A 9,438-nucleotide genomic window follows, 5' to 3' on the forward strand; every position below is an offset into this window, starting at 1 on the left:
AGTCGGGTTATTATAGTTTTGCCATTAAGAGAAGGTTGTGAAAGGGTGTTATATAAACTTTGATTTTCATTCGCACTTAAATGTCACTTCAGTAGGGTTATTATTAAGGGTCATTTCATTATTTGTTTTCATGAAGCTCAAAAATATTTCTATGCACACAGGATGTGAATGTCTATGTTAATAATAATAAAACTAAAAAAAAAACAAACCTGCAAAGAATTTACAACCCCAAATCTCAGTAAGTACAATCCAGTCATTAATGTCATATGAAATGCCTGTAACACAGTGGATTATTATATTTTCTTCCTGTATTCATTTAGTAGACATCTGTTATTTCATAGCAACATAGTCTTAAGAACTCTTTCACGACGATAGCTGAGGTAAATATATAATGAAATAATAGTAATAAATCTGCAGAACCCCATATTTTACTAGTGTGAAGGATCAGTTGTGTTTATGTGGATATGGACAACTTATTCTTAAGGCAAGAATATTTGTCAGTAATCTGTTGAGTCCTTTATTGCTCTTTGCTCCATGATGAACTCTGCTTCCATACCCTAGAGTAAATCCTCACTAACTGTGATTTTATTTTGAACAGCAAAATTTAGAGAAAATGTGGAAAACAAGTAAAAATCATGGAAGTATAAAATTTTCAAACACCTCTTCGTGCAAGAGACATCATCATCTACTGTGAGTACTTTCCAAATTCTTCCTATCTGACTGACAATATTGCAAATCTGCATGTCAAGAAAAACAGCCTTTTCAGATTTGTGTGGTAGCATTCTTAAATTCAAATATTAGCAATCTTTGGTGTTCTGACACCTCAGAAAAATTGTCTGAACTTTCCTACGTAGTAGCATTTTCAGCTTTTTTGGGAAGGCAGAGAAGACTTTTTCCTTCTTCCCTGAAATTCCTTTCAAATGTTCTTTTTATAATTTGTCTTCAGTTCTGTATGTCTACAATGTAGGCTTATCAGCAAGATTTCCTTAGAAACTTCCCTTCTTAGCTGAATACTTGACATTTAGACTTTCATTTTGGCAGCACTACTCCATGTCATAACTATTTAATTTAAAACCTCGATTTGTTTGTGCCAGTGAAGTGTCTCAATACCTTCGTATAAATTAGGCATTTTACTGAACGTCTTGTGATTTGCAAGGGAGAGCACTACTGAAATATTTAAGATGATACTAGATGTTTGTGCACCAAATGTTTTTGAAATTTACGTTTCAAAATTTAAACAGAAGTATTTATCTCAATTCTATCCCTTCTGTACCTTTTAAGAATTATCTTACCTTCGTGTAACTCTGACAGAATTGGAGGTTTATGGCTCTTTCCACAGTTGAAAGAAAGACAGACTGCTTTAACATCTTGATTGTGCAAGGGTTTGTAGAGGTTTTTTTTAAGATATAGTGCTTGAAAACTGAAGTTGTTATCTGAAACAATTTAAAAATGCACTGAGCTTCCTTAATCCCATTGACTTCATGTCATCTGAGATGCCTAGACATATATTAAATCTTGTAAACGTCATATTTAACTTTTAAAAAATAAGGTGTAAAAAAACCTGACAGGAATCTTTTAGGAAAAAGAGAGAGAGAACATGGAAATAAACACAAATTTCCTGGATTCCAGGTTATGCATAAATGAAAAGCAATTTGTTTCCTTAGTTCTATACAGATGTTTGCAAAAATGCCCCTGTTAAAACTGTTTGATCACCTTTTCCAAAAAAATCTGAAAATATTTTAATTACGATTTTATAGGACAATTGCACTACTAATTACATACCATTTTTATTTTAACTCTTCCTGGAGGTTTATTAATTATGTGATAGAAACATCTCAGTTACAAACCTCTTAAATGTCAAAAATATGCATTTGATATTCAATTTGGTATTAATTTGACATACAACTCACTCTCAAATATAGACTGTGTGTAGCAGCATGTTTAAGACCACATTTTCTGTCTACCCATTTTGGAAGTCAAGCTCCCACACAGAATGTTCTGCTTATAGCAAATGCCAATCTGTTTGAGAGACCTCCTGTCCACCCAGTATCCACTACAAATACAGCTCTCCCAGGCAGGAGCGAGCATGCTATGTGATGGCAAAAAGGCAAACACTGTTCTCATTTAAGTTCATTTTACAAAATACATGTAAAGGAGTAATACAGTTATTAAGAGGAGAGTTTGGCTACAGGGTTTCCCATCTGTAACTGAGCAGTGTCAGAGGTTTATTTTAGCTGCGGCAGCAGAGTAGGAGGAATTGCTGTACATATATTACATTAGGAAGCATGGCTCAGTAACTCCACAGTGGGAATTTTGTATGACTCAAACCTGTGTTGTAACCAGTAGCAAATATATATATATATATATATATATTCAGAGCTCTGTTTAGGCCGACTCTGCAGTTTCAAGTTGCCTTTGCTATGCTGTCAAGATCTGCAAAAATTAAAACCATCACCTTCCACACAAAAATGGCTATACTGTCAAATGGGTCCTGCCACTCCTGTCCTGTGAGAATAGACCTTTCGTTGGCTTAGTTTGTCTTCTGAGGAACACAGGATGCCTTTGCTAATAATGAAAACAACCACAAACTTCTCTTGCTACCATACACTCTGTCTCTTCCTGGGCACTCTGCTGGTAGAAGCTATGCCAACCATGGTTGTAATGCAGCCTTGTCCAATTGTACCAGATGATCCAAAACTTATTTCAACTATATACCTTTTAAAGTCTCATTGGGACATTAATTTATACAACTTTGGAATGCCTTTACATTTTCCCAACAGAGTGAAAGGAACCGTGTATGTTAATATCAGACCTGTGGGCTAACTATATCCGATAGTTGTTAATTCTTTATTGAATTACAAATTACAGTGAATTACAAAAAGTAAGCTGTATACCTGAGGTGAATAAAGACTTCTGGTTCATGAGAGACTTAGGCTGACCTTGCCAGTGCCATTAATCATGAGTAGAGCTCAAGCAGATTGCATAGCACTGCAGAGATTTTAGAAAGTGAATATAAGAATATATGCCCTTTGGGGGCCATAAACCAGTGTCTTACAAAATGTCTATGCTTTAGGTAATCAGAAGAAGTCAGGTGGAATAGTTCTACCAAAGATCTTCCATGACATAATGCCATGCACATATCTGTACTTGTTACCTGCAAAGCTACATTTATGCATGGGGATGTACACAAAGTGTGGACAAACATACTTTTTTATATTTTTATTCTGCCTCTGTTAATATTTTGGCAAGAACAAAATTAATAAGGTTTCCATCCTCAAAAGGCTTTCTGAAATGCTTGATGTGGGTCTGACAGTGAAGTACAATGATATGCTGAACTGCAGCAGATGGCCAGTTGAAAAATAACTCTCTACAGTATGTATGCCTATAGTACCTACAGCGTAACAATCTAATTGCAAACAAAAGTGATGTGGAGTTCTTTACACACACTTCTTTAGTGATACTTACAAAGGAAAAAAAAGTTTTGATACTAAAAATACAATAAAACTCTTAAAAAACCCTCTCCCTTCCATGTTCTAATAAGAGTCTCATTTTAAAAGAAGAGGGGGAGCAAAGGGACATTTTCTTCACATAAAGAAGTAGCTGCTTTAATCTTTTTATTGTTTTGGAAAACTGACTATTATAAATACTCATTGATGATTGCTAAGATCTCCTTTTTAATTTGGGCTTTATATCTTCAGAGTGAGCAACAGAATTCTAAATTTAAATTTTCAGTGAAATTTTGGAAGAAGAAATGTGACATTTTGACATGTTTTCTTCTTTCAAAAAAACCAAACATAACCCCCAAACACAACGTACACCTACCCACCCCCACCCCATCCCCTTTAGTTTTAATCATTAGATACACTCCAGGAAATGATCTCTGTTTTTGTTCCAAAAGAAGTCAGCGTGTTGCTATTGCTTCTTGTCTTAAAGTTCTTGTCCAATTTACCATTCCGTTTTGCAACACCATCACAGCAGACTCTTTCCCACTTAAATGATAAAAGTTTCAATAGGCACTTCAGTGGAATTACGAAAAAGCTACCACTCTTCCACCATGATGCCAGAAAGCTATCTTCTTTCTAAGTCAGGTCAGTGAACTGCACCTTGTAGGCCTGAGCTTGTCTCGGTGTAATTCCAGAGTAACAAAATAACAACAACCAAAAACTGTGTATATTACAGGATTTATCTTTCCTTCGTAGATCAAACCAAAACTGACAGTATGATAAATGTAGTAACTTGCTGGAAACAGATGCTGTCTTTTATAATCAAAGGAATCCTGTCCTATTATAAAGCTTAGGTTTATCTTTTAAATTCGTTGTTGGATTACTTTTCATCTTGTGTCACTGTTATAGTTGTACTTAAGTGACTTTGTCAGGGTTATAACTTTCTTCTTCTCCAAACATGTCTGCCAAGATCTTAAAGCGAGGTCCCCAGTCACTCAGATAGTCATAATCCTGGTCTGCCTCTGTAGTGAGGGAGTCTATAGAGCTGAGAGACTCTGCCACAGATCCATTTCCTTCATAAGCATAGGTTGCCAAGGAGTCATAAGGGGGAGCAGTTGGATCTACATCATTTTCCTGCAGCCTTTGATTAATGAAATCTCTTATGTCTGTGTTATCTTCCACTGGTGGTCTCTGCCGTGGGAAACGCAAGCTGTCGGGTTTTATGTCCCTGCGCATTTTGTTATCTTCTATCACTTTGGGATTCCTCAGGGCACCTATGTCGAAAGCCTGGGTGTCCTCTTCTCCACCTCCTTCATCATCATAATGGATAACATTATCTCTGATGTCTTCTTTAGAGGTCATCAGGGTGTCCTTTTTCTTCTGCCTCCGTAGTGCTACATAGAGCACCACAATGACTGTAACGAGAGGAAACTGAAGTTAAGACATGCACAGGAATAATTTGGTAGACTGATGATAGATCATTATACCTTCCTTTGAAAGCTGCGAGCAATCAAAGGGACTTTTTTCCTTAGAAGATATGCTCCTACTATTCTTTTAAAAATAGCAATGCTCTAGCCAATGAAAAGCCATTTGCTGTTTGATGTATGTGTCTAACTTCTTAGTACTTGCTGTACAACGGAAGGAAGTAACAAATTATTGTGAACAAATAGAATTGGACAAGACTTCAGTTTTTAGTTCAGAGAGACGAAGACAAGGGATTCTTCTTAAAAATGTCTTCCATTGCACACTAGAGAAAAATGCCCAAATTTCCACCTTGCAAAGAAAAAAATCCCACCACACACTATTAAAAAAAAGAAAAAAAAATGGGAAATGGGCCAGTAGAAACCCCATGAAGTTCAACAAAGGGAAATGCCAAGTCCAGTACGTGGAGAGGAATAATCACATACTGCTCAGCCACCTTGTTATGTACCAAGCTGGAGGGTTGGAAGTGGCAGAGTGTAAAGGGGATGCACCTGCAGGGAGGAGCAGACATGACAGGTGACCAAAAACTGACCAACAGGGGGTTATTCCATCCCATCTGCATCATTCTCAGTAAAAAGCTGAGGGATCAAAGGGGTCAAGCTGTTCTTCTTCAACAGCTGGCATCTGAGGAAGACATTGTCTGTTCATCTGCCTTTGATCCTGATCCGTGTGTTCCTGAATCCATTTCTTGAATCCAGTTCCTGCTTGACACTGAGTTCAGTCCCAGTGCTGGCCAGTGACATGATTACCATCCTACAACCTCAATGTTGGTGTTGTGTATACTGGTATATATTTATAAATTTTTTCTTAATAATATTATTATCTTTTCTTTTTATTGTTAATATTTCACTAAAAGTGGTTGTGATTTTTTGTTTGGTTTTTTTTTTAAGCCATAACTCTCTCTCCCTTATTCTCTCTCTTCTCTTTCTGGAAACGGAGAAGGGTTAATAGAAACCACCTGTCCTTCATTTAATGGCAAGCCCAGCATAAACCTTGACAACATGTTTCTGTGGAGGCTGAGGCAGTTTGGCAAATATGAACAGGAAGAAGCATGAAGTGAGAGGATTTTCAGGATTACACTAAATTCTGATTTGTTCTGCTACTGGCTTTCTGATTAACCAAAAATTCTTCATAGAAAAATTATCTTGGTTAGCAAAGAAAACCTATGGATAACTTCTCCTCCAAGAATCCGGCACATTGTCTTGGGAGGAAAAGTACTGTTCAAAGCACATTTTCAGTTATGCGTAGTTGAGTCCCTGGATGGTGTGTAAGTGTCTGTGAGAAGGGTTCAGATTACTTGTTCTTCATCACACCTACTGGCTCTGGCTGGAGTGGACTTTTAGCTTTCTTCATAGCAAACCTTAGCCTTTGTGACTAGAACAACATTGATAACACACCAATGCTTTGGCTATTGCTGAATAGTCAAGGCTTTATTATTCCCACTTTGCCACTCCAGTGAATAGACTGGGGGTGCACAGGATATCGGGAGGGGACAGAGCCAGGACAGCTGACTCCAGGTGACTGAAGGGATATCCCTCACCATATGATGTCAGGCTCAGCAATAAAACTAGGGAAAGAATTTTTCTTGGGAGTTAGTTATTGCTTGGAGACTGTCTGAGCATCAGTCTACTTGTAGGAGGTGGTGAGTCCATCACTTGGGTTTAGGTTTTGGATTTTTTCCCCCCCTTCCTTTTTTGTTCATTTATTAACTGTCTTTTTCTTGATCCATGAGTTACCTGACTTTCATTCTTCCTATTCTGTCCTCCATCCCCGTAGGCGTAGGGAGTGAGCAAGTGGCTGTGTGGTATTAGCTGCTTGCTGGGGTCGACCCACCACAGAGTCTGTCACATGCAGAAAAGAAGGCAGATTTCTGAATTCCTCAATCCAGAGAAAATAATAAGCACGATGGAGCCTGGTTCAGCTCAGAAATTTCAAACGAAATAGAGAGATCAGTCATGACTTGCAATATTTTATCTGTTTCATGTTATGCTGTTTCTTTTAGTCCTGCAGTGTTTTAATGCAAATGCATAAATGGTCTATGAATTACAGATCAGAAGTGGTGGTGCTGCTTCTAGGGAGGCCATTCTGCCCTATGGTCCTTTGCAGACCATTTCAATGGGAAGAATGGTCCCATATAGCATTTCCCATGGACTTAAGCTTCCTCTGCTGCTTAGTGTTTGAAACGGGGGTTTCACTCTGCTCATGACAACAGTTTTCTGAAGCTGTTACCTCGATGAGTTGTCAAATCAATATTCTGTTTCATAAAATATGAGTCTTGGCAGGGCTTTCACCTCTCCGTAACCATCAAGAGAAAAATCAAGCACTTCTGTCAGCTTGGGCTGCAGAGTACTATCTTACAGAGAGGCAACAATTCAGACAAATCCCAGTGCTCAGTATCTGTCATTAAATATCTCTGGTCAGCAGAGTTTAATTAAATCACTTTTTGAGTTTACTTACCATGCTTTCTTAATTACAAATGATACTGGGTACTTTCAGTTGCATCATCTGGACCAAGCTCAACAACTAAAGTATGCGATTGGAAATAATTTAATTTAAGTCGCTATAACTGTAATTATAAAAATTGGTCCTAGAAAGTAAAATAAAGTACTTACCAGTGGTGGAACAGCATTGCTAAGAGCAATAATCATTCACTGGTGAGGTAAATTCAGCAAACCTGAAAGAAGATAAACTGAATATCTGTCCTTAAATTTCTCCTTTTAAGAACTGAAGTACCTTGCTGTACTGCATTTGAAACACTTGTACATATTTTCATTGCCAATTCTCCCTTAGTTTCATAGAACGTTTCATAATTTAAGACTATGAAATAAAATCGAGCTAAGAAATGTCAGCTTATTATTTATATATACAAAACAATGCTAGATACAAATAGCAGAAAAAAAAGACATAACTCCAGAGTCCTTCTCTTTATATCGCCTTCCCTTCACAGAAAGCACGTGTTAGTTACATGCTGTAGAAGTATAGGAGAAAATATACTAAAAGTTTTGATACTGTGATCATTTTTTTTCCCCATTAAGTTCACAGTCTGATTTCTGCTGCTGTCAGTTTGCAGAACATGGAGTTGATGTTTGTTCATTCTGAAACACCTTATGTAAACTCAAACTACAACTGTGTGTCTGTACTGCTGTGTCATGCATTTTTTTTGTCAGATGTCTCCACCATGAAAGTTCAGCTGTAATCAGAGATGCAGCAAGACCCATAACTGGAAGAGTAATGAACGCACAGGGGGATAAAGATCAGACTTCAAAGTAACCCTAAGAGGCTAAAGCAGCAGGGGTTGAAGGCAACGGGAGCATTCTGAATAACATTAAATGTATTGCCCTGACTTCACTGACTACAGAGAGAAAATTAACTCCAAGGACAAAATTTAAAATGTAACTATTTACTACAGGTACGTAACCAAATAGTGTAAGACATTCTGTTAAGGTGCTTTTTTTTTTTTTTAATTCTTTCTAATATGATTCAATTTCTTCCCCATACACCTTGATAATTTCAGAGAAAGAATGGGATAAATTTATGCTTCTTGAATTATCCTTTCTGACAGAGGCATATAGTAGAAAAGCATGCATTTGACTAGTAAATACACAATATTCAACACATTATTTAACAATAAATTACCTCTAATGTTACAACACATAACAGGAGAGCAGTAGGGTGCACTCCTGAGAACTGGATTAACACTGCCCACTTGCCCTGCCAGACAGTAGCTACATTCCCCCTTCTCTTTCTTCATGTGTTTTCAGGACACAGGGAAGTAACCAGGACAGCTAATGAAGTGACATGCATGGAAAAGGTGAGGTGTTGTAGAGGTTATCATCGTCTTCACACAGTAATGAAGTTTTTTTTTTTTAAATATAGACTAAGCCAAACTGTGTCATCATCATCGACGGCCATCAGAGTTAATGGCCCTGTTAAAGACAAAAGTGTGTAAGTAGTGTATAAAGGTGTGTGGAAGTGCAGGAAATACGGCAACTGCAATAGCTAAAATGTGAGGGAAGTCAGAAAATAGGCATGCATATATGCCTGTGGTATCTTATAAAAAAGAAATACCTGGCTTTATCTAGGCAATTTGGAAAATCAGAACTGAGGGGAGGCTGATATAAGGATTAAATAAATTTACAATAAAATCATAATAAGAAAATAAAATTGGTAACCTTTTCCAGCACTGGCGTAAGCTGATATCCCAGCAAAACTTGTAGAAGCAGAGAGGTTATGTGACTCTCCCAGAGTCACAAGCAGTATTCAGGGAATGCCTGAGCCAGATGTGATTCAACCCACAAATTATTAGTATTTCATTAATTTGTCTGGCCTCTTTTTCAACCTCTGTAAACTCTGAGCCTTGATGACTATCTCAGCTACTAATCGTGTGAAGAACCACCTCAATTTTTTTTATTTTCATCCCAACTCCTGCTAGTTCCATGTGATGCCCCTTACTTTTTGCACTGGAAGTGACGATAAATAATTCATTGCTCTCTAGTCTATCCACATTGCTAGT

The 9,438-nt window shown here is 37.4% G+C and overlaps 1 pseudogene; it reads right to left on the reverse strand.

Annotated features, from left to right (window-relative positions):
- Nucleotides 1-2,117: 2,117 nt before the first annotated feature.
- On the reverse strand, nt 2,118-7,573 carry LOC106887311 (annotated as a pseudogene).
- Between the last annotated feature and the right edge of the window lie 1,865 nt (nt 7,574-9,438).

The sequence above is a fragment of the Calidris pugnax genome, unplaced genomic scaffold (assembly GCF_001431845.1).
Source record: "Calidris pugnax isolate Ruff unplaced genomic scaffold, ASM143184v1 scaffold8, whole genome shotgun sequence".
NCBI classification, from domain to species: Eukaryota; Metazoa; Chordata; class Aves; order Charadriiformes; family Scolopacidae; genus Calidris; species Calidris pugnax.